The following is a 25934-nucleotide window of genomic DNA, read 5'->3' on the forward strand; positions in this document are numbered from 1 at the left end:
GATAGATAGATAGATAGATAGATAGATAGATAGATAGATAGATAGATAGATAGATAGAGGCAGTTTTGTGAGCTACAACGCTACAAACCAGAATGGCGCCGAAGCGTGCACTTAGTGCCGAAGAGACGAAGACTCGCATGAAGCGTCGAGCGGGGAAAGAACAACAAACTCAAGCGGAATAGTCAAGGTGACATTTGGCATCGAGTTATGACTGTCGTATGCAGTCAATATATCACCTCCAAATAACGTCAATAAACGCAAACAGCATACAAAGCTTCGCTTACATCGATTCCCACCGTGCGGGGAATCTGCATGTTTTTGTTTTTTTCATGCGTCACAGACACATTGCGCTATAAAGATTTTGCAGGAACAAAGCCGATTTCGGCTATAGAAATATATTTTAAAAAAAGATGAAAACGCAAGGACGCGTATGTATTGTTTTTTGACACTATCTGGATGGGCGTGAATTTTGGTGCGCAGTATGTTCGGTACAATCGCAGCTTCTGTGGTTTTTAATAGCCTGAGCATATCTCTGCAGCGGCGACAAATGCAGCCGACAGTTCGATATTTTGCAAGGCGTAGCTTCTTCTTGCTGATACACTATGATGTTATGCTCTCTCAGTATTTGCAATAACAATGACATTGCAGCGATCTAACTGAGAATCACTTCGCACGAAAAAGCATTTGTTCGTTATGAGGAAGTCAACGACTTGTTTTGAAGGATAACCGATATCTCAACGGATAATATTTTTTAGTCTGCAATATTATTCCCCCTTTGGTTAAAAACAAAGGAAACTGGCGAAGCGGCAGTATGTATTTTCTAGACTGACATTACGTTGCCGCAAAAATGTGCCACGCAAGTACCTCGCGGTTATAGAAGAACAGCTATGCTTATGTAAATAACAAAGAAGAAATTTTGATGTTGTGAATTTCCAGCTTATGCAGCTAAAGACAATGAATACATTGTTGCGCCAAAAAAGGAAAATTAGGACTTCGGAAGGAAGAGTACGAAACGACAGATTCAGCGCTGAATCAGCGCTCAATCTGTCGTTTTGTGCTCTTCCTTCCCTAGTCCTCATTTTCCTTTTTTGCCGCAACAATGTATTCATTAGATCCCAACCAACTCGCCCAGCAACAAGTTCTACTCAGCTAAAGACAAGTTTCTGAAACACAGATATGTCTCTAAAATGTCTATTCTGTTATTGAGAAAATAAACATAAGCTTCACTGAAAGCTTCAAAGACCAATAATATTTCTTTAAACGCTTTATTTATTATAATGCAAACTATTACTTGCGTTGCTCTTATGTAATAACATGGAAAGTAGAAATAGTTCTTTTTTAACTCAACCTCCTTATTTTGATGAGATGTTATTGTATCTAAAAAGAAGAAAGCATAAGTCTGACGACTGCATTGTAGAACCTTTATCTGTCCTAAGAATATTTTGAGAACAATTAAAAGCTGAAAACAAAGAAAAGGTATTGCATGAAGTTTAGCAACAGTTAAATTAGTAGTAACGATCGAAGGAGAACATGTTTATGAAATACCTATTTTTGACACACCTAACACGAAAAGAATTCGTTTATTATACACCACTCGGAAGTATTCAATCAATTTGTGGTTAAGACTGTTGTAAGCCACATAAATAATTAAACTAATTCGAGTAAGCAGTGAAGTAATCTATGTGGCCTTAAATTCCCCCTAAGTGATTCATTTGGCAGAAGTGCCATATGTGTTGCAGGTCCGGAGTTACGGATTTTTAAACAATATGCTTTAGTACCGTCAATTCCCGATACACTGCAATAATGGCAAAAAAAAAAAAGAGCGGTAGGCTCCATCAAAATTACTCTTTCTTGTTGTAGCTGAAAAAAATGTATTCCAATTAGTTGAGTTGACTCTGGATAGTGGCTTCTCCTAAATGGTCTATGAAGCGCGTTAGGAATTATTTAGGCGTGTAAAACCAAGTCGCATGTGTTCAACCCGTCCTTTCTTCCAGCGCGGCATCATGCCACTTTTTTCTTTATTATAACAGCATAGTCACAGGGTCGGCGCTTAGCATCTGTCCTTCTCAGCTGTAGCAAACTGTGAGCTCGTTTTGCGTACAGCAAAAGTGTCCCCTGTAAACAGTTAAGGGTAAACATTACCCAAGCGATTAGAATTCTCCTAGTCATTAGATGCACTTTCCTCTTTTACCATTCAGTATTCCGTGCTGGTAATATTATTTCATTTTCTGACCAGGAATGTTTTCGTCGAATTGTTAATATCGTATTAAGAGCAGATGTCTGCGTTAAATTTCACAGAACTGCCACAGTAGTCATTTGTTGAGCGCTGGAGACGTTTCCTTGACCAACTGGTGCATGTTTACGGAAGAACAGCCCTTTTTTGAAATGCGAGACACTTGGTTGCTATTGTCTTGTCGCCTGTGTTACGCATAATAGGCTGTGTATTCGCTACGGAGCTTGGGATTGCTTAGGATTAGAAATATTCTGTGGCGCAGCTGGCACTATGAAATATTCCGGACTCAAATTTTGTACAAAATGCATGAAGATGAAGCTAAAAATAGGCGGCATTTGGCAACATACTTCCAGCTAACCAAACCAGAAAAGAAATATGATTTAGGTGGTAGCACAGCTAGTACAATGTCTCGCGAACGTTGTTTTGCGTTTTACCAGGGACCACTGTCACTCGGTTATCACTGCTGTCAAGATATCTCCCAAAGAGACATGAACCTTCTGTACGCGAAAATGTTTTCATATATACATTTCTTGAATTCTATCGTTGGTTGTTTGGTGTGGCCAATCTATGCTAATGTGCATATAAGCGAAAATGTTTTAAGGTAGTCGACTTTTGCAGTTTGTTTTCGTGGTTGTACACGTACCCCTAACCAATATTTAATAGCAAAGCGTTTAGTAAACAAGCTCATTGTACAGTTGTTATTACAGCCACAAGGGATCAGGCGTGCAATTATATATATTACACTGATGTGTTTATGCCGTTTTCTTCTACCCTCAATTCTTTTATTCGGCATCCTGATATAATATAGGCTGTTTGAGTTGCGCTCAGCTGGAGTTTGTTATTCATCGGTCAGATAACAAAGTGTATATTCATTTCCACCCCGCTGTAATTCTGTTGCAGTATCGGCTGTAAAGACCACATTTGTATCATTTGCGCACACCGCCATCTTCTGCGAACATGGCAAATCTGTATTACGATTAACCTATATTAGCATATTACCATATATTGTTGTAAATTTCTCAGAATAGAAAGAATGATGCAACTCAAATCCGCGTAATTTCCCAGTTTTTTTTTAACTGCCATCTTAGGAAAATTATCCGATGTGATCTTGCTAATATCCCTAAATGTAAATAGATTACTTTTACAACACCCAAAATTATATCTTTATATTCTAACCGCTACGTATATAGGCAGGTTCTCACTTGTATGTGTCGCATAAGCACCAGAGTAAATACGCTCCTTCGTATTGTCAGTAATGAATAGCGTTGATGTATTAATTACGCTGCGTGCGGGTTGATTTTCTTATGACATTCTTGAGAGCCTGTGTTTCAAGCATCTCGCATAAGTCGATACACGGAGGCAAGGAACAATAAATCAACGTTCATATAACCACGCGCTATTAATGCGTAGCTGCTTTTATTAACCCATCCAAAAAAGGTATGTAAGAACAAAAGAGAACCAGACACGATCCCGGTACGTGGCCGGTACACAGTAAACTAAATGAAGCTATAGCTTTTGACAGTCAGTACTTCATAATCATCGTTGATTTCAGAAACAAGCATACATTTTCTTGCTAGTCAAATTATTACTAAGTAGTATCATGATACCGGCGCCTCTTTTATTTGATCGGTTCATGAAATGAGAAGTTTTGCCAGAAATTTTAAGCACTTTGGCTTCGTCTCTATACCAAGTTTCAGTTATGATGATTGCGTAGCTGCGAAAATCAAAAGTATAGAAGAGTGCAGTGAATTCGTCTTCCTTATTTCTGGCAGATTGGGCTTTAATATGAAAACAAGAAATATTCTTTTTTGTGTTTGGCGAAGATAAATTGAGCTCGTGGGTTGTTTGGGCTCCTCTATCCATTTTGAATTCATAAAGAGGAAACTATTGCGCTTGAAATTGATAAGTCTATCAATCAAATGTCGCTTACGCTAGCGATATGAAGTGGAGCAGAGGTCTCAGCCTTTCAGGCAAACGTCCTCCCTCTCCTGAAACCATGTGAAACGCCAGTTCGCCTCATTCTTCCTTAAAATCCTCATGCCTAGCAATTTTTTCATATGCGGGCAAAGTTGTTGATTTACGTAAATTGGAGATGTCTTCTGTCGGCCACTGTCAGCCGCGGACAGGGAAAATTTCCTTAAGAGGAAGCTTTAGCTCGGGCCCAACTCCGACGCGGCCTATTCAAATACATGTAAAACGCAAAAACGTTTTTATGAGATAACCCCTGGACCGATTTTGATGAAATTTGTCGCATTTGAAAGAGAAAGTTAAATTCTAGTGACTGTTGGAAGCGGAATTTCGATTTAGGGCTTGAATTTTCTTAAAACGATTTTCAAATATTTGACCGTTTGAAAAAAATAGAAGCATGAAGTTTATAAATTCATAGCTCTGCATCAAGAACCGATATCGCGGTTCTGTAAACGGCATCCAATAGATCATTCAAAGCGAACAAATTCAATATGTCATTTTACATCTTACGTGAATTTGTTACGTTGGTTACAACGGTTTTGCAAAAGTTGTATTTCTCTATTATTAAATTTTTTATATTCATGTGTAACATATCAATTTTGTCCGCTTTAGATGTACTATTAGGTGCAATTCACAGAATTGTATTATCATTTTTAGTGGTTAAGATACAGAGTTGTAAACTTGATAGTTTCGTTCTTTGAAAATTCTCGATTTTTGCCAATTTTTAACAAAAAATTGACAATCTAACTCAAAAATTCGAAACCAACAGTCACTAGATTTTAAGTTTGTCTTTTAAATGCAACAAACCTCGTCAAATTAGGTGCAGTGGTTGCCGAGAAAAACGAATTCTCCTTTTACATGTATTTAGATAGGAGCACTTGAGCTAAAGCTTCCTCTTAAGAGCTCTGCGTGGTCCCCTATGGTTCCATACAATCGAAGACTGTTAAGAGGGCTATCGCCTCTCTTTGCCTAGAATCTGCTTTGACCAAGTCCTGTGCTCACGGGGTTAAAGCTAGCTTTAGCATTCAGATTGCCAGGCTTCGAAAGGCGGCTTCCCATGATCTTTCGTAGCTGCAGTGGCAGAGACCCTATTACAAAAATAAAATGAAAGGAAGAAAGAAAACCTGATCCAAGCCAAGACAAAGGCGACCATAATTGGTCCCCTATACGCACCGCGTGGAGCACAGCCTGTAAAAAAGTTGTCAGGTGCGAAGTGCCTGTTTTTTTCTCAGCCGGAAGAAAGCTGAGTGGATTATGCGCGCGTATCGGAAGGAAGCAGCAGCTCCAGTGCAATAAGAAGCATGGTGGGCCCTTGGTGGACTGGGCCGTTGGTGTTGTTTATGAAATCCCACTGAAATGTGGCCGGGTCTATATCGGCCAAAGGGGCTAATTTATCAACGACAGAGCATGCGAGCACGATAAACCGTTAGAAAAATGAACTGAGTCGAATTTGCCTCTTCACAGCAACGAATGCAATTGTGAGTAGGTGGTTGTTGGTATCAGGATCCTGAACAGAAGTCACGATAAGTTGGCAGGGGAGGTACTGGAGGCCTTTCTTATTGGTAAAAAGAAAGGCAAGCGTGTTGCAGTGACTCGTTGGTTGCCCTACAAAGAAAGGAAATAGAATTCATGAGATGTGTTGTTTTTTTTTTGTAACCATAAAAACCTAACAGGACCATTGTTAGCAGGACCTAACATTGTTATTAAGGAAGCAGATAAGGGTGGAAGTATAGTTATTTGACCAGTAGAAAAATACAAGCACAAGGCTTACAGACAACTAAACAACCCAGAACGTTACCGCAAGCTAGATAACGATCTGATATTGTCCTACACAGTGACAATTACCAACAGGCTCAAATCACTTTTGGCTGATGAATTGATAACACCGTCAGAATAAAAATTTCTTAAACCAAGCAATGAAACTGCCGGGCGTTTTTACCTCCTTCAAAAAATTCATAAAGTTCCATCCGCTGAACTATACACTGCTATTATCCCAGGCCGTCCGATAGTATCAAACAACAACACCCCGACAGAGAGCATCTCCACATTCCTTAGCCACTACCTTTGTTACTTGCCAAAAGCACTTCCATAATTTGTACGAGATACGCCCCACTTGCTGAGAATTATAGAGGACATTAATAGTAAAGGAACACTACCTCACAACACCATTCTCGCAACACTAGACGTCACGGCGCTGTACACCAACATTCCAATCCCTGGTGGTTTGTCTTCGATAAAACAAACGCTGTCTAAACACAATGCACAAAACTCTACTGAAGTCTACTTGTCTCTCCTTGAATTAGTTCTAACACATAACTACTTCGAATTTGAGGAGAGTTACTACCTACAGATACATGGTACAAGCATGGGTACGCCTTTTGCACCAACCTACGCGAACATATTTATGGGGATTCTAGAAACAGATTTCCTATCGCGCTGCACTGACAAGCCCCACCCATACCTATGATACATAGACGGCATACTCATAATATTGGGACATGGTCAAGACAGTCCAGATAAATATGTAGCATTTCTAAACTCTTTTCACCCAACAATAAAATTCACACCAGAATCCTCAACTGAGCGTATAAACTTTCTGGACGCAACAATATACATTGACAATGGGGAGCTAAAGAAAACGCTGTATAGGAAACCTTTCGGCAAACAACAGTACCTAGAATATACCAGCCACCATGCCACACATTGCAAACAAGGTATCTTTAAAGGCCAAACCACACGGCTACGTCGCCTTTGCGTTGAAAACCAAGACTACATAGATAGACTCGATCAGGTTAAAGAAACCCTATAAACAGGAACCACCCAAACAGTGACTTTCAAACAGCCTACACCGCTGCAACCAAACTTGATCGAGCCGAAGTCGTCAAGCCCCGCCAGAGGATCACAAGAGAACAACGCCTCTTTTTAGTACTAAATTCTCAAGCGCACTCCCAAACGCGAATAGCATCTTCAGTAAATACTACCCAATTCTCACCAGCAACCAGAAACAAGATTTTTCCTGACCCTCCCAGAGCAGCCTACAGATGCAACACTAATTTTAAGGATGTTCTTGTGCAATCCAAACTAAAGACAAATAGGAAGTTGGGAACCAGTCCCTGGGGCCGCCCCAGGTGCTCTACATGCATATTCAATCTACTACTGCAGTAAAAAGTACAGCGTCGAATTACGCACACAAGGTAACTTCGGCTTTCACCTGCACATCAAGCAACGTAGTCTGCTGTCTAGAATGACCCGCTTGTAGCAAAAAATACATAGGTGAGACTGGACAACAAATTCATACAAGACTAAACGGTGACCGCGCGGACACAAAACACAATTTACCTAAAGCAGTAGCCAGCCACTTTAATGAACATGGTCATATATTTGACAAAGCAAGGCTGTATATACTACAAACAAATTTCCGTTCCCCTCGCGAAAGGAAATATACGGAATCATGCCTCATACACAAGTTTAATTGCCTACACCCGACGGGAATTAATTTGGCACGTGGCAACTTAGAATCTTTAAAAGCGGTAACTTAAATCTGAAATTCTCATATCATCAACCAAGACACAAAACACATTATGCCACCAGCTAACCTTAATTCTTAACCTCACTTACTCTTCCATTTCAGGCAGTCAGTCAGTCAAGAACTTTATTGAAGTCCTGAGGAGTTTCAAGCCGTTGGAGATCCCACGCGGGGAACTCCTCCGGCAGAAACCGCAGGCGACGCCCAAGTCGGGACGGGAACGTGGTGACGCTCCGCCAGTTCTTGGGCCCTCTGGACGGCCTTGAGTTGTAGTTTGAGGTGCGGGCTTTTGAGGGCTTCTTCCTATTAGGGCTCACTGGAGAGAGGGCCCTTTGGTAACGCGGTACATTGCCATAGCATGTGCGAGAGTGAGCAATAAAGTTCTGGGCAGTCTGGGCAATTTGCCGGGATTTCGGAGTTATAGTGACTTAGTAGGCCTCGTGATGGATACGAGTCCGTTTGTAGCACTCGAAACGCGGCCGCCTGCGCGCGTTCGAGTTTGGCGTGTGGGAGCGGGAATTTGGTTCTGCCTTTCCGATAGTGGGAGGTGATTTCTTGGTAAGTGAGCAGCGGGTCATTAAACTGAATGTCCAACCGAAAATTTTTTCCTGCCTACTACTCAATTTAATATACTCTTTCAGGTTTTTACGTTTATATCAACTGTACGAGCCCCTTCTTCCACGTACACTTGCCGCGGCCCGCTTCTGCGCACGCCCCACTCCTATTTGTTATTCCGGTTTCGGATCCCCCCTCCTGTCTTTTCTCTTTTATTATATATTTTTTGAAACACCCTCACCAACACATTCCGAAGTCAATATGCCTTTTTCGGCGCCTCAACCCAGGGTATCGCCATTTCTGGATGCCGCCGTAACGACACCTACGTTGAGCGACTGGGGCAATACCCCTTGAAAGACCATGCCGCTGCCTTTCAGTCACCCCATGCATAGCACCGCAGACTCCTCGTCACAATCTTAACTCCTTCAAAACTACTCGACGTATTGCTGCTATGCTACTCAAGTCACTCTTTTAACTCATGTTTTTTTTTCTTTGGTGTTACTCGCGCACTGACCGCCTGACCGGCTCTTCTGATGCCACAAGAACATGCCGGCAACGGCACCTCTTAGTGCTTCCTGACCTCTCGCCCCCCTAACGCGCCCCCAGACCCCCGTCGTGCTTAAAAATTTTTCTTCTCTTTCTTGTTCTTTCTGTCTTGGCGTCGCCCTGCTTTTTTTTTCTCTTCTTTTCTTTCTTTTCTTTTCTCCTCGCGTTCCCACTTTCCCGCTCTTGTCCCCTCGTCTTGGGAACGAAGCTCACAGACGTCGGACGACAGTGCTCGTTACCTCTGAAGTCTCTCCCTTTAAAAACCAGCCACCAGCGACAACATCCGCACGTGACGTCACTGCACTAACCCTTTAAAACTAACATGCCGAGGATGACGAGGCCGCCTTTGACGAAGATAGGTCCTCCTATGAAAACGTTGGCCAGCCTTTCTGAGGCACTTTATCCCTGTTTACAAACATTATACCACATTGGTGATATATGTGTTTATGTTGTGATTAATATAAAGATGATTGCTTTGATAGAATTAACGAGGCAGAGAATATTTTGTTATGCACGTACAACAAAAAATGTTGGCGAGGAACTTGGAGTGGGTGGGTTGCTCTCTCGCGTTTTTCTCTGGGCCCGCTGCGCTATGCAGGCAAAAGCGGTGCCACTTCTCACTGGCTTCACGCATTTGTCGTGCCGCTCCCTGAACAGTCGGATTGCAGTGCTTAAAACACCGTGTGACGCGGTTTCAATTCTGCCTAGTGTAAGATTAATTAGGAAGCGTCATAATTTATTGAAGAGGGCACACACAACAAGTTAGAAGTACTAATTGCCTCGTGCTGGCTCGAAAAGCTCACTGAAGAGCAGTACACACCCTGCAGCACATGTTCAGTGACCGAAGAAGGCATGAAAGAAGTTAGATACCGACCTCATACCTCAAAGTGGGTGTAGTACGGAAAGGATGCTAAATGTGTTAAAAGAAAAGAGTGTCAATGATGCTGTTAAGGCTCAAATATAGTCCAACGTAGCGTGAACGCGCGCACACGTTACGTCACGTTGGCGCGAACAACAACGTATATAGTTCGACCAATGGTTTGACGCGCTGGCGCCGCTAACGTAACCGGCCGCGGCCAAGGCGCCCAGACGCGCCAAGCATCTAACAACGCTACTAGGTACACCTGCATATTCGCCATCCAACCGAGTCGATGAGAGGGCCGTGCCGCCTAACCGGGACGAGCTGAAATAAATCCACCAAGAGGCACAATTTAGTCGCCTGAAGCTATCAAGACAGGGACGGGCATTTATGCGTGATCTAGGCTACGATATCCCACAATGCCCAGACAGAGAACAACAATAACCCCCGTGGGACATGCTAGGCCGTATTACTGTCGACCCAATACCTCGAAATATGGGGGCAGACACACAACCAGAAAGACGACAAAATCAAGCACTACACCTCAAGGACGACACCGAGGACTGGATCCTATACACGGACTCCTCTCCAAATAATCAAGGTTCCTGCACAGGGGTGGCAACCGACTCTGCACCTTTACCATGGGAGTACCGCACACTGCAATATTACATCACAACATTAAGCGGAACTTACAGCTGTCGTGGAGGCCGTGACCATGCCAAGTCCAAACAAACGAAATCTGCTCATTAGAACAGATAGCCAGGCTGCATGCAGGGCACTCGCAGCCAGAAACGTTTCTGCGGCACTACACTCAGCATTAACAACGCACCTCAACGCACACCTTAACATTAGAGTGCGGATTCAGTGGATTCTGAGTCACACAGGGATCAGAGGGAACGAAGTGGCACATGCCGCATCCCGCGAAAATCTTCCGGGCCCTCGTCTGTGGTGGCCGGACCCACTGAGTCTGAATGAGCAGTATGCCTTCGCGCGAGTGGAAAGGCGCGAAAAACTTGACGATTTACTAAAGAACTCCATGAAGTATCCACAAGCAGACACACACATGAAGCGAAGAGAAGCGGCACTATGGAGGCTTGCACAGACTCACTCTCAGTTGTCCCCACACTTCCAACAATACACACAAGGTTTGCCTGGTAAACCTGCTTGCATGGCATATGGCGGCTTCCCGGATAATGCTCACATTCTGTGGGATTGTCCGGGGAGCCGTCTCGCTATTCAGGCTAGCCTTGCCAAACTCTCACCCACCCGTAGACCTACGACACTAGAGGAGTGGCTGGCGGACTCCTCCTCCTACTACGTACGTGCCATGATCGAGCTCATCACGACGCTCCGCTTGGCAGACAACTAGAACAAAGCGGGCGAACCCGGACCGGGGTTCTTGAATAAAGTTTATTCTCTCTCTCTCCCGCGCGCCGATAACGTCGGACATAAACGTGCTTTTAGAGCTGCCGAGCCGAGGCAATCTGACAGCAACGAGAAGAACATCCCGAACTGAGGGAGCGGGTGGCCGAAGCAATGCGGCACCGTTACCTGTGAGTTACTTAAACGTGACGTAGGTCGAGTGCACGCAGGACAAGCTTCGTTTACGCGCATTTCCCGGTAGGGGAACGGTTGGCAATTTTCACACTGTAAATTTGATTACAGAATACCATTTGGTAACTGCAAACTTGTAAATTTATTTGTAGAATGCGTACGGTTGTCCAAATTACTAATCAGTTTTATTAAGGCATTGCTGCCACGCTCCCATCAACTGAGGACATCCAATGAACATCTGTGAGGTGTAAATAGTAATGAAGTTTTGAACAGGATTGCATTCAAGGTGCTCCAGCACTTGAGTGTATAGTGCATTTAAAGAAATTCCTTTATCAAACAAAATGTTTGGGGAAAGCGGATACTAAATGAATGAATATGTAAACATACGAACACACACAAATATACATATATATATATATATATATATATATATATATATATATATATATATATATATATATATATATATATATATATATATATGTGTGTGTGTGTGTGTGTGTGTGTGTGTGTGTGTGTGTGTGTTGCGGTTGCTATTGCCCCTCAACTCCTCGCTTTCTTTAAGCAGGGCCGGGAGCCCGCAGCGTTGCCCTGTCTCTAACTCCTTTCGTTTTTTTTTTTTCGGTCGGCGGCTATGCGAGCCTTTCGAGTTGGACATCTGGCAAAAGCGCCTGAGGCGAACGAAGGAACAGTTGCAGGATGGTCAGGGTAACGACGCTGACAATTGCTTTTATTGCGAAATCAATTATAGAGACACTCCAGGCGGATTACTGCCGTCGCCGTCAGGTTCCGTATGAGTGAAAGCGTGTGAGGGTGAGTCGGTGAGCCGGCGCACGTAAAGGCATTAAGCGAACACGTTTCAATGTCGCGTGCGGGCGCCGGGAACGCGGCCCGGATGCGTGCCTTCTCTTGTGGCACCGAGGAAGGGTGGTGAGGCGAGGGGCGAGGGACGTTTTTCTCCGGCGGCTGCCGTAGTGCCTCGATGTCCTCCTCGCCCAACACTCCATACAAACCGAAGGCGTAGTCTACTACGGCGTTGGCCACGCGAATCGCGGACCCCATAGGGACGCGTTGCCGGCGTTCGTGTGTCTTGAAAGCCGTCTGCGCCAAAGTGCGCGCCCGTGCGGGCCTCGTCTTCGAAGCGATCTACGATGTTTGCAGAGGGCGCGTAGTGCCGGTAGCTTCCTCTGCGTTCTGCTTTCTACGTTTCGTACACGTTGAAGCGACAGATGCATGGAAGTCATTTGGATCGCGACTGCTGCCGCAATTTCCAACTCCAGCGTTTACACAGACTTCAGCGTTTCCGCTGTCACCGAGCAATGTGTGTTCATGTTTACCTGTGCACGTGTGACACCATGCTGGTTAATTTAGTTGAAGCACGTTGACCGGCTAGTAGGTTTAAATTCATGATAGAATGTGCAAGCGCGACTGAACAATGACGTAGAAAGAAGCAGACACACAAAGACACCGCTATCTCTGTTTATCTGTTTCTTTATACGTCCTCGTTGGGTCACGCTTGCGCTTCCTATCCTCGTTAATTTAATTAGTGAGCGATTGTTTACAAGTTTATACGGCCGATAAAACTACTATCATTACTTCGTACAGCTATCTACTAACTTGCTATCGCAATTGATGCTTCGCCTTTCCGGCAAAATTGCGTTTTTTTTCCTCCCAACTCTGGAAGGGCGCGCATGCATGCAGAATTTTATGCAAGTTAATAATCCCTGGACACCACTCAGTAGATCAACTCCGACGAAATCTGCACAATAGGTCATCGCTCCCGGAATAAAGTGAGTGCTGATGCCGCATAAATCAAATATAAAGTGGTGCTGGGCAAGACGCCAGAAAGACCTAGGAATAGAATATACGAAATTTTAGGTTATGTGGTGAGTGCAGTGGAATATTTCATTCACGTGCACTGGTACAGATAATGAACGTTTCTTTATTGGGTCCAAAAATGATTTATTTCCGCTTTAACATATATGATTCAATAGCAACCATACAACCTGTCTTTTGCGAATGTGGTTTCTATGCTAGTATCGCAAGCTTTCAGCCGGATAAAATTAAGTATAGCTACTGAAAGAACTAACATGAACAATCAAAGGAACTTATCACAATGTGCTTGTTGACTACCGTCGGCTGGTTTTTAGTCAGCTTCAGTTGTTTAACGCCATTGCGTTTGTGTAAACGTCAGTGACATGCGATTATACATTAGCCTGCCCAGAAAATCTTTCTCTTGCGTGACTGGTACAATAGCGCATAGCTTCTGCTCAACCAAAGGTCCGACCAATGCGATGACGCATATTCTTGTCGCGCTGCTAAGACTCTCTCGTGTTATTGTACTGTCGTTCTTACCAAACTGATCGTCGCTTGGCTAAGTGTGCGTGCTATGCGCTTCGTCTTGATTCCTTTTTTGGAGCATGTAAGACGCAAAAGTTCAGAATAAGAGAAAAAAAATTTATTTCTAATACTCGAAATGGGACGCTGAAATGGAATAAGCGGTACCCGTATACTTTGACCACTTGGTTTCTCAGGAACAAGGCCCATCGAAACTTTAACAACAACAATTACAACAAAAAAAAAGAAGAAAGAATTGTTTGACGCCAGCGTTTGAGTGCAGGCGTTTTGTCGTCTGCTTGAACAATGCAGACACGTGTGCAATATTTCTATAAGGCGTGTCTAAAACGAAGGTCATAAAAACATTGCTCTGAGGTATGACAAAAATAATAAGGCCCAACCCATGTGCCGATATAAGTTGACATTAATGCGATTATCAACGCAGCAAAGTATAGACACGCCATACTGTGACAACAGAGACTCATCATATATGAGAGATGGGGGGGCAGCTGGGCTCCTCTCTCCCGCTTCCCTGAGAATAGCCTGGGTCATTCAGCTGCGCACCCGCGATGTCCACGCGGGTTGCTTGGGTGAATATGCATTCGAAGAAGTTTCTCTGTGTAAATATGACGCGGTTTCAATTTCGCCCAAGCACAGGATAAATCTCTACATATTTTTTTTTTTTTGCCATCAAAGTACGACACATACTAAGTGGCACATAGTTACTTATGTTGGCGTTGAAGAGGTTCATCGAAGAGCGGCACATACCCAGTGGGAGATACAATCGGTGACCCAAGTTGCAAATCAAAACGGGTCACTCAGGAGTGACACTCAGTGAACCAGACCCAGTGACCTTCGATATGTCAAGGACGCGAGTGTCGTAATCGGAGCGGGTCAGCCATAAGGGGGCGACGAAGATACGCTAGCGTGGTTGCTCGAGCACGCCAAAGGAATACTTCAATGACGACAACAGCGACGCTTGCATGAGGAACTAAATCAAGACATGTAGTGCTCAGCTAAGTACTCAGCACACGACCGTGCCGAAAGAGAAAAGAAAAAGAAAATGAATCTTGCAGAGAATGGAGAGCGAGCTATTCGGCTGGCTCTGCTTTATGCGTAAACAGTTAATTTTATGCCTAAGGAGTTCATAGGTTCTGCAAGAACTCAGTTAGCACGACACGATAATATATTCAGCTTAACGTATACCAATGGCGAAAAATAGTAAAAGAAAGATTGTGGCTGCAACGTTAATGCATTTTGTGCAAAAAAAAAAGAAATCCGAGTACGGGGAGTTTTTCTTTTTTTGCTTTTTTACTGATTCATTTAAACGCGGCAAGTTAATAAATATGTTCACTTATGATGTCACCTGAAACAACCACACAAGTAGAGCATTCTAAAGTATGATTTGTCATTGAACCTAGTTTCACGCTTGATTAAAAAAATTACCTGAAACTAACTTTTGTTTCTCGCGGAAACTTCAAGGAGCGCTTACGTCACGAAACAAATTTTTAACAGAAAAATGCTTTGGTCGAAACTCACTCACACAATCACCAAGTGGCCTAATTTTTCTAAGAGGACCGGCGATGGTCACTTTCGGGGTCTGGGACGTTACGCGTGTTATGACCCAGTTGTAAGAAACTCGGGTAGCTTCATTGCACAATCGCAAATGCAAGTCTATCAATCTTCACATTTTTTTATTAAATAGTTTCCCTCTAAAGGTGGAGGAATGACCGCGATAGCAGCCACGCAGAGCTTGTACTGCTGCAAAATGCCTCGCAGGCCACCAGGCGTCATAAGTTGATCTGACGCTCATCCGTTCATGGCGAATTGGCGTCGTAAAAGCTCCGCTGAAATCGTCCGTGCGCGCCCACACACATGTTTCAAGATGACCAGCTGTGCGAAAACGGCGTGAGCCCCCGCGGTGCCACATATCGGTGACTGTTGTCTGGCGGTAACCTTCCAAAAAACTAACCGACGATTACGATACTGCCTAATGCAAAATTTGAGCGCAGCTCTCTACGTGTTTCAATTCCGCGCGTCATTATCTTGTATTATGATTATATTGGTACACGGTTTACATTAGGAAGTGAGTCGCGTAGCTGACACAGACAATCTGTTCGTGCGGAACACTGCAAGTGCAGCCAAGCGTGGCGCGACTGGCTCGCTGATTGGCATATCGCGAGAGCCAGCGCGTGGGTGACGCGTGGGCGCGATTCACAGCAGCCGCCATAGACTTCCGGTCATGCACCAGTTTGTTCCACTGAGACGACGCGCGCTACTCCGGCACCATATCGTAACCATCGTCACCGCACAGCCCGTCTTGCGCGGCAAAGCGCTTTTCTTCTCACACTTTCGTTCCACCAATGACGAGAGCGCCCCTTCATCGCGGAGAAATCGGGCCACCAGTGTCATCGCGGACAACACTCAAGAGAGCGTAACATGAAACCTTACTCGTAGCCGCTCGCCATCGCCTCTTTCACGAGCAATGATCTCCGTTACGCACGCCGGTACCGTGGACAGACCTCAGCAGCTGTCGCCGCGGACATGCGCAGCCCTTCCCGCCTCACGCAATCCTACCCTACCCCCCCCCCCCCCCTCGGAAGCGCAGATGAGATCACCTACGCGGCTGCGGATGCAGTGATTGCCGGCAGCTCAGCGGCCGTAAATTTGGAAGCACATTGGCGTCGATGAATTTTTAATGGGCTGCTGGAGACGGTATCAAGTAAAATCTGAAAGCTACCAACAAGACACAGCATGAGCAGGCCGTTTCCCCACTGTTCCTCCTCTACTTTCCTCCTCGTGCTCTCTCTTTAGCCTCCCGTAGCGCTCCGCGTTTGCTTTCATCCTTCGCTGTGCTTGTTGTTCGACTACGAGGTACGACCTCGAGGCACGCCGACGCTCAACGCAGGATCTGGCACTTAAGAGCGCCGCTTTTAAAGCGCCAAGAACGCCGTTGCCTGCAGACGCCAACTGAGATAGAGCAGAGGACATTTCTCCACTATACCACCTTTAATAGCCTTGCAGCCCAGGCTGCAGGCCATTTTTAAACCAAACCTGTCATTGCCTGCTATTCTATGTTTTTGCAGGGGTCGGTCGCTCGCGGGTGGCGTGATCGTCGAGTAAATTGGCACACACTTCTAGAAAAAATAAAATGTCTCCTGCGATGGAAATCTAAACCTCACCCCATGGAACAGCAACCAGATACTCTCAGCATTAGGCCCCAACCGCTTTTCTTTAGTCTCTTCACCATCTTCATCGTCAACCTACATTGGTGTCCGCGTAGGACGAAGGCCTCTCCCAGCGGTCTTATTAGAGCGGCCTCTCCCAGCGGAGGTACCAGAAGCTTTCTACATTGCAAAGGCCGAGGGCACGTGCATTAGCTGCCCTTCAGTGACGCTTACCGAAAAAGAGATAGCATTTCTAATGAGATAGGGAGGTCGGGATGTCACGATGGGCCATTCTAAGTTGTATCTATTTAAAAGCCTGTTTCTTCAAAAAAAACATTTAGTTGGAAGTAGCGCCTTGTCCGTCGTCCATCTTCCTCTTTTAGTCCGTGTCTTCGTAGCGCTCTTTTCTTCAAGCGCGATAACATCGCGACCACGCGCAGTATGCTGTGGCTGCGAGTGCAAGCGTGAGCCGGGAAGCATGCTGGGTCGACCTCGCGTGCGCAACGGAGGAAGGTGGGGAGGCAGCGCACCGTCTTCCATCGCGCTCGATGCAGCCAAGTGGAAGCGACGGGGATCGAGGGGCGTTTTATTCGGGCGGCGCTGAGCACGCCGGCGCGGGCCTTATTTCGAAAGCAGTCTCCAGTGAACCTAGAGCCTAGGCGCGCTGAGGGCTGATGGCTTCGAGTGCCTTGTGTTCTCGCCGCTTAGTTAACGTTGAAACGAGAGGCAACAAGAAGAGCAATTCGCTCGCTGCTTCATCTTTGCCTGAGCACGCGTGTAACCATGTCTGCTAATTTAGTTAGTAAACTAATGTTTATAAGTCAATACGGCCGATCAAACAGCTATCCTTACTCAGTTAAGCTGTCTAATAATTCGCTGTCACAATCAATGCTTCGACATATGGGCGAAACAGCGACATTTATGTAGAAGGGGAAACTGGCATTTGCTCACTCATGCAAGTAAATCATGAAGTGGTAATCTCATGTATAATGAATAATGAAATGGTAGCGGGAACAACATCAATAATAAATCTAAAGATGTTTTTCGTGACATAAATAGTAAACGACTAATCTTTCTCAAATCGAACATTCGTAAAATCAATTGAAGAAATAAATCTCCTTCACGAACCACTATAGACAAGGTATAGAAAGGGAACTCGAAGACACCACCAATTCTGGCAGACATGAACCAGGCTAACCTGCAAGAAGGTTCATGATATCTGATGAGAGCTATCCTGCAAGCAAAGAAGAAAAATAGAAATCGAGAGAGTAATTGTAGAACATAAAAATGGTCAACCCTAACTGTCCAGCGCTCACTGGTACAAAAATGTTATCGTGTCTTACAGGTTCAAAATTGAAGACCATACAAAGATTGAGAAAGTTCTGTTAATATTTAATGTAACGCTTTTAACTGTGAGAAACCTGAAGTACATCAAAATTTTGGCGTTCAAGAACATCTCACAGGCTTTTGCTCTTATAAATAAAAGGTATTTGTCTGGCGCCCAAGGGCTAGAACGCGTTTTCTTCAGTTGTGTGACCCGCCGCGGTGGCTTAGCGTATCTCGCGGTACGCTGCTAAGCACGAGGTTGTGGGATCAAATCCCGGCCGCAGCGGCCGATTTCGAAACAGGCAAATTGCAAAAACGCCTGTGTCCCGTGAATTAGGGGGCAGGTTAAAGATCCCCTGGTGGTCCAAATTAATCCGGAGTCCCCCACTACGGCCCGCCATAATCAAATCGCGGTATTGACGCGTAAAACTATACAATTCAATTCAATCTAATTGCAGTAGTGTGCAAATAACTCATAGGCATGCAGAGGAACACCGATATATTTAGATGTGACGGCCTAACACCATTGAATGCGCGCATAATGCGATGGTGTATTGACCCAAGATCCAAACCCGTAGGTCTGAGTTCGAAAGTTCATTTTCGCACCGCAGACGCTACCGGACGCCTCTATGATACAAGGAGCTTTATTAATGCTGGATTTTTCCGTGCCGGAGAATGCGTGGTCACTAGCGTATCGTAACAATTTGGCCTCATTATCTGGGGCATGAAATACCACAAACATTGCTGATGCTCAGAGTGGTTCTAAGTATGGGCGAAGAGGAACGGGGACATAGAAAATCCTTGTATCGCAGAAGAACGGATATAGGGCGGATTTGAGAGGATATCATTACCAACAAAACAAGTTGTGCAGAGACTATAACAAGTCAAACGCAATTGAGCAGTGTGGAATAAACATTGGCGTGTTATAAAAGAGAAAATGAAAATGTAGCAGTTTTGCCCAAAAGCCGCAGCATCCATTGCGGCAGAAAACTTGTAGAGAACTATACAAAGTAATAATAGTAATTTTATCCGCCTTATAATCTTCTAAAGTTTCACTTACTAACTAAATTAACACACGGGATGTGACGCGCGCACAAGCAAACATGAAATCACCGCCTTTGACACAACCGTTCCAACTCACCAAACTCAGCCTTCTGGAAGTCTATCTTGTGGCGCGTTGAATTCTTTCAAGTTTTGGGGGAAATTCTACTGCGGTCTTTTAAATTGCCTTGTAGAGCTGTGGACCGCTTGAATAAGTTTTTTATACAACGGCTTTAACTATACAGGGTGTACCAACTACCATGCACCAAGATTTAAAATTATGCAAATGCCAAGTAGCTAGACAGAACTAAGGTAATGTTGTTTGCCGTCGCTTGGAGATGCTCAGATTATTTCTTGCATTCTGCCTAATTGGATAGTTAGTTTTAAAAATAATCAATTAATCAAATATTATAAGTAAATTAACAGGTTCAGCGAGAAAATTTTAGAGCAACAAGAAAAACTCCCCATGCAGCTTTTTGTTGCTCAACACGTGCTACATAAAAGCCTTTTTCCGAGTGCGAAAGAAGCCCGCGAACACGCGTAAAGTGCCTCGAATGGCTTATCCAAGTTCGTGCAATGAATGAAAAAAAATGCATTTGTTCTTACACTATCCAGGAAAAACACGGGGAATGCGGGAGATGGAAATTCAAGACGATGGGCAACACTATAGCATTCGTAGCTTAATACCTACCGCTTGCGGGCCTTTATCAATAGTCCACCAAAATGAAGCATAGATTTTAGATCACCTGTTTACGTATTGGAAGTACCTTTCCTACTTCTTAAAGCGAAGCTTTCTTTGCCTCTTCCTTTGACTTTCCCACTGCTGCTGCTGTTGTGGCTGGTGCTGTCTGGCGCACCTCGTCGCGGGTGGTTCAGAGCGTGCGTATACATGACAGGAGCGAGTCGGAGAGGAAAGGCGACGCGTGAAACTCGTTTAGACCCCACCCAGTCCAATGTGCCCAATGCCCTCTGGAGCTCCCAGGGCGTGGCCACATTAACCTCTTCACAACTGTAATTATCCGTGAGCCCCCTCAGAAGCATTGCAGAAACTGCAGCACTTCCCTTTCTGCTAACACGTCAGTCAAGAGGGGACGTAGACAGAACTGTAGAGAGGAGGGAGTAGAAGCAGTTGCCATACAATTGGGGGAGTGGGGACGGGATGTGAGAAAGCAAGGAAGCCCTACTGCTATACAACAGCGGTTGCGGGGAAACTGGATGAGCTTAAGTTCAAGGTACGACACATTACGTTTCTACTATTTCTGAAAAATAAACACCATAAACACCATGAAATTATGTCAAGCAGGTAACTTACGCAGGGCGTGCAGAAGCAGAGCCACATAAATTAAGGCGCACTGTGTGGTCCAGGTGATACCAAGGGAGCGATCGACCATCAAATCAACATTCTGCGCCCGCCGCGGTAGCTTTGCGGGTTTGTCATTGCTAGAGGCCGTGGATTTGATTCCAACCGCGGCAGCCACATTTCGACGGGGACGAAATGGAAAACGCACCTCTACTTATATTTTAGAACACGTTAATAAACATCACGGTGTCAAAATTATTCCGGAGTCCGCCATTACGGCTTGCCCCATAATCAGTGTGGTTTTGGCATCTACACCCCCTTAATCCAATTCGAGTTTAATACTTCTGCGACAATGCCATGTGCCATTTGAGCAAATGACAATGCTCTACACTCTCAGAGGTTATGAAATAAGGTACACAACCACGCTTCAGGCAAACACCTCTCCATGTGTGTTCTGCGTACTACGCAGACAAACAGCAGTGACGCACACAAGGTAACATTTAACATCAACTCAACACTCTCGTGTTAGACTAAACGTTGAAGAAATTAGGCTTTAGCCGTCAGCATCACTCCTAATTATTATCAATCAAATCAACCGGCACAAAACTCTTTGCTTACGTCGATTCCCACATTGCGAGGGATCTGCATGTTTTTTTTTTTTTTTAGTGTGATTTACTCTTCTCATATTTAGCTATCTCATTCAAGCTTTGGCGGATTGATATCGATATTGACAAGTTCTCTATTTTACCTTCTCGGGTGCTTAGCATTCATCTTGTACAGGTTATTTTTCATAATTTTATATTGTAATTCCATGTCATTCTTTCTTTTCAGATCTATATTTTAAAATAAATACTTGTTGTCTGGATTATTACGTATCTGTATTGGTCAAGCTATGCTGTTAAGATCTATATACAGCTAGGCACTTACTATCCGCTGTTTGAATGATGGCGTCATGGCAGCTTTTTCACGAAGCACTGGATCCAACAAATGAAGCTGAGGTTCTCCTTTGTCTACCTAATTTGGGTGCTTGGTCACAATCTAGACCGTCTTTGAGTGTTCCTCCTTGAATACCAAATTGTCACGGCTGCACGAGACGTTCCTATAACCATGACGTAAAGAAAATAAAGAACTTATCAATAAGGTCAGAACTAAAACAACCGGTACCCCCCCATTTGAAGCACAATGATTTAGCATCATCGCATGCAGAATATAACGTCAGAACCAAGCATAATTTGGCTGGGAGGCAAAAAGTTGGCTTACCAGAAATGTTATTTGCCGGAGAAGCGGCAAAGGCACTGCCATTAAAATATTGCTTTCAAAATTTCTTTAGATCTTTTTATTCTGCTCGGATGGTGGATGTGGTTTTCGCCCCTACTAATATGGTGCACCATTCTACACGGCCAATGGCGAAGGTTACACTCTTATTGGCTTTCTAGTGGTGCTACTCGGTGAAGACCCACTGCTGCCTCCGCCACCTCTGCGCCCTCCTACGGGAAAGGAAAAATTAATTTTCTGACTTCCTTGAGAAAGAACATGATAAAATATAGGCACAATACACAGAAAGCGGGGAAGAGCGCCAGCTGCTGCGCGGGGACTGCCGGCAAAAATTTGGCCTCCGGGTACGTACTCGTATTACGATTGTGCAATCAAAACTACTATGCCCGACAACTCATAAAAAAACTGAATAAGGATCATATCATTTAATCGCTATAAAGTAAAAAAAGCAGGCAAAAAACAAGCAAACTTAAAAAATATGCTTTTCTGCAGGTGTAGTAGTGCACGCCATGCAGGCACTATTCTGCAAAGCAACAGTATCACAGCTATATTCGACTGTTTTTCAATGTAAGAAAGGCAAACGGCGACTATGTAGGTTGTTATAAATTGTTGCGCTCATTACGCTTAGCAGAAAACAGCATTACTATATGCTGTTTATTATTAGTATATTATTATATTGACCGATTTTGATAAGTGTGTTCTGGTTCCACGCAGCCGGATGATTACATCAGAGCTTAATCAATAATGTCTTATAGCGTTTGTTTTTTGACACAGTAGTGGCCATGGTTGCGCCAGTTGTGTAAGTTGGTTTGACTTATTCTTCTTCGTCGTCATCATCATCATCATCTGCGGCTGCTTTACCATCATCATCATTATCAGCTCCGGCTGCTGCATCAACAACAGCATCATCATCAGCAGCAGCCTATTGTATGTCCACTGAAGGCCTCTCTCCGCGCTCTCGAATTGTCCCCCCCCCCCGTCTTCCTCTAGCTGATTCCTACTTGTGCCATGACGTATTTTAGATCAATTATGCCTACATTTCAGATTCCCAAAATACAAGCAGCAATTTTAGGAAATTATTTATTGCCAAGCGTATTAGAATATGGTATATATTAGGTGAACTTTGAGCATAACTCTCCTTGTCGTTATCTAGACATTTGAGCTTTGGGCGCGTTCTCTTCCTGTTTCTACAATTTCCTGTAATAGAAACCTCAGCTTTAGGCGCGTATCAACTTGGGCGCCATGTCGATACCTTCGCTCAAAACATCTACTCAGATTTTGACTTTGTGGGACTTGCGACACTAATGTTACAATATTGTCCGTGTGGACAGCCCGCACTGCTGAAGTTGTACCGTGCCAAAGACAATAGACCAGGTGATTTGGCAATAGACGAAATAGTTACGATAGACGTAATAAATGGCTGCATATTTGGCAGGCATGGACAACCGGGTGTCTTCTTTTGAATCGGTGGAAAACACACTCGGCGTGTGAGACCATTGAGGCCAATGTGACTTTCTTTTTCAAAGTGAACAGGACATGATGTTTCAATAAGTGTTTAGGATTTGATTTTATTCATGCGCATCTGCTTTTCTCGCCTTATCATCTTAACTTACTGCGTCTGCTTTCCTTCCCCGTACCTAAACGATGTGCATCACTCCAGAACACTGGAGTTATAACCAACGTCCCAACGTTTTCATACAGTAAACATTTCTCACTTCGCTGGAAAGCAATATTTGACGGGCCATAGACGTAACCACTTGGCGCAAACAATCGGCAAAGCCTTTGCCATTGCAATACGGTGGTGGAACATGGTAGGGTAGCTTTCTGACTCTTCGTCGCTGTGACTTGCTTTAAAATAATTGCGTAAAATCAAAACAGAGTAGGAAGGGTGTGATCCTTATACATATACTTAGGATAACGAGACAAGTGGTGCAATTTAACGCTGCTTTTCTGATCCACCACAGCGACAACTGAGGAAAACAACGTAACGTTCTTTTCTGTCAAGAAGGCAGTGTTCATGAAGATTATTTAGTAAGCACACTGAAAACGAGGCTTCAGAAAAAAATCTATAAAGTGTGTGTTTTTTTAGACTATACAAATTTTTATAAAAAAATTACGAACCATTCCCCTACCGGAAAATGGGCGTAAGCGAAGCTTGTCCTGCGTGCACCTGACCTTCGTCGCGGTTAAGCAACCCACAGGTGCCGGATTGCTTTGGCCCCCCGCTTCCTTAGAGCGGCATCTACTTCTCGTTGCTGTCGAATTGCCTGGGCTCGCGTGCTTCTTACGAATGAACTAGCACCCATACCCTTACGCATATGTGCTCTACAGATGCGTACATGTGCTACACAGATGTGTACAAGAATGTGTACAGCGCCACTATAGACCGAGCAGCCGCATGTAGCCTTCTGTGAACCGCTAGGACAGCACGTGGTATCTTGGTCTCTTTTTTTTTTTCTCGCCAAGCATACAATAGCCAATCACAGGCATTTCTTGTCAAGATGATTGCATTCCTTTATGCTTTCCTTTCTCTGTTTCTTTTCCATATGATGAGCGAAAATAAAATTAGTAAGAAAATTCAGATAGGTTACCCAGACGTAGAAGTTTCGGGTTGGCTACCGTGTACAAGTAGAAAATGTAGGGAAATGAAGATAGAAAAAAATGCGCGCACAAACAAGTAAACTTAATACACAACAGCATTCTGAAGCGCCCTTCTTTGTATAATATGTAAGAAAATTGTACCTTGATTATAAAGTTTATTTGCCAAAGTGACATTCCGGTGCACTCGTAAGGATCGAGACGGGATGTGCAAGCCCAGTGCGAAAGTTGAGTCCAATATCTTTTTCTTTTATCGTCAATAATGTTCATAATATACAAAGACTTCCTAGTTCCTCGAGCTGCCCGCTATGAAATATCTGAATTTCATTCATGTTAGTAAATTTCATATTTAACAAAAGCAGTCATCAATATCTACTTAGCGTTTCTCAAGCTCCCGCTATTTTCTTTCTGATATCTTCTTTCCTTATTTTGGAGCACACTTTGAATGTATATAAGAGCTTCTCGAATGAAACGTGGCACGCCGAACGGCAGCAGACCGAATGCATTTAAGCGATACATGAAGACTGCAACTTTAAAATTATAAATGTAAGCGAGTACAATCTAAAGTTCAGAATGCACAAGCATTCCTTATGGGGAGGATTAATTTTATGATCGCTGTGTATTCGGGAATAATCAAGAGCCACTTTCACAGGCTTAACTAACATTTTCTCATTTAGAATGCTGCTTTTGAGAAATTTGTCGACAATTTCATTCACTAACCATTTATTTTCTTTAGATGACCCAAGTTTAAAGCCCGACGAAAACGGAACATCGACCACGCAGAGGTAGAGAAAAGGGTTGGAAGTACTTCATGAAACAAAATTACCTCAATTAAAGTTGTTGTTTCAGTTCGATGCATCGCAACTTTTTATATATATTTGGTAAATGAGAAAGGCTCTGATCAAAATGCACACGGTGAGTACATAACGTACTTCAATACGGCGCGCATGTCAACGTGATGCGTATTTCGGTATTGTCGAGCGTTATCCCTGGAAAGAGCCGCTCGTTACCAACGAGATATAAGGGCATTCAAAAGTATTTTATTTATTCGCAAAGTGCACTTTGCATTGGTTAAATAATACAACGACTTTTGAAATGTATTAGTGAAACTGCATGCTGGCGAAACTACAAGACACAATGGCGATTCACATTGATGCTTTTGAATCCGCCCCAATTTATTTCACGTGCGCGTTCACAATCGACTTATCTTCATAGAGACAAAAATCGAATTCTCATATCCAACGCATGAGTCATTGGAAACCTTAAGATTATCGCGGTGCATCGTTCAATATCAGAGCGCAACCTGTGTCTACTGCTCCAATAGATTTCAAGTTATTGCTCCATATTCAAAAATATGTGTTTACGAAAAACGCCCATAAAGTATATACGAACTTGGAGTGGGCCGAAAATTTCTGTTACCTGAACTTCCCCAAGATCCTCCATTTGGTCGACCATGTTGTCTCTGGTATTGCGGCCTAGACGCAGCTGCCCCGAGAAATCCTAATGATATAACAGTAGCAGGACCTCTTTGATCTATGGTGGGAAGAATAAGTGCAGAAATGGCCAGAAGAATAGGAATCCGGATTGCAGTATTGCTCTTAGTCATTATGAAGGGTTGTAAATGTAAGTCGTTCCCGCTTGCTCTCGTA

The 25934-nt window shown here is 43.9% G+C and overlaps 1 long non-coding RNA gene across 3 annotated transcripts; it reads right to left on the reverse strand.

Annotated features, from left to right (window-relative positions):
* Positions 1-2099: 2099 nt before the first annotated feature.
* On the reverse strand, positions 2100-25934 carry LOC142589690 (uncharacterized). Of its 3 annotated transcripts, none has more exons than XR_012829909.1 (4): positions 25705-25934; positions 21673-21899; positions 21340-21511; positions 2100-2115 (listed from the first exon to the last, which is right to left on the reverse strand). It is a non-coding gene; the product is annotated as an uncharacterized LOC142589690 (long non-coding RNA). The 3 variants fall into 3 exon arrangements; XR_012829908.1 differs by lacking the exon at positions 2100-2115 and adding an exon at positions 3577-5806 and having other exon boundaries at positions 25705-25933; XR_012829910.1 differs by lacking the exons at positions 2100-2115; positions 21340-21511 and adding an exon at positions 3578-5806 and having other exon boundaries at positions 25705-25930.

This window comes from Dermacentor variabilis, chromosome 8 (genome assembly GCF_050947875.1).
Source record: "Dermacentor variabilis isolate Ectoservices chromosome 8, ASM5094787v1, whole genome shotgun sequence".
NCBI lineage: Eukaryota > Metazoa > Arthropoda > Arachnida > Ixodida > Ixodidae > Dermacentor > Dermacentor variabilis.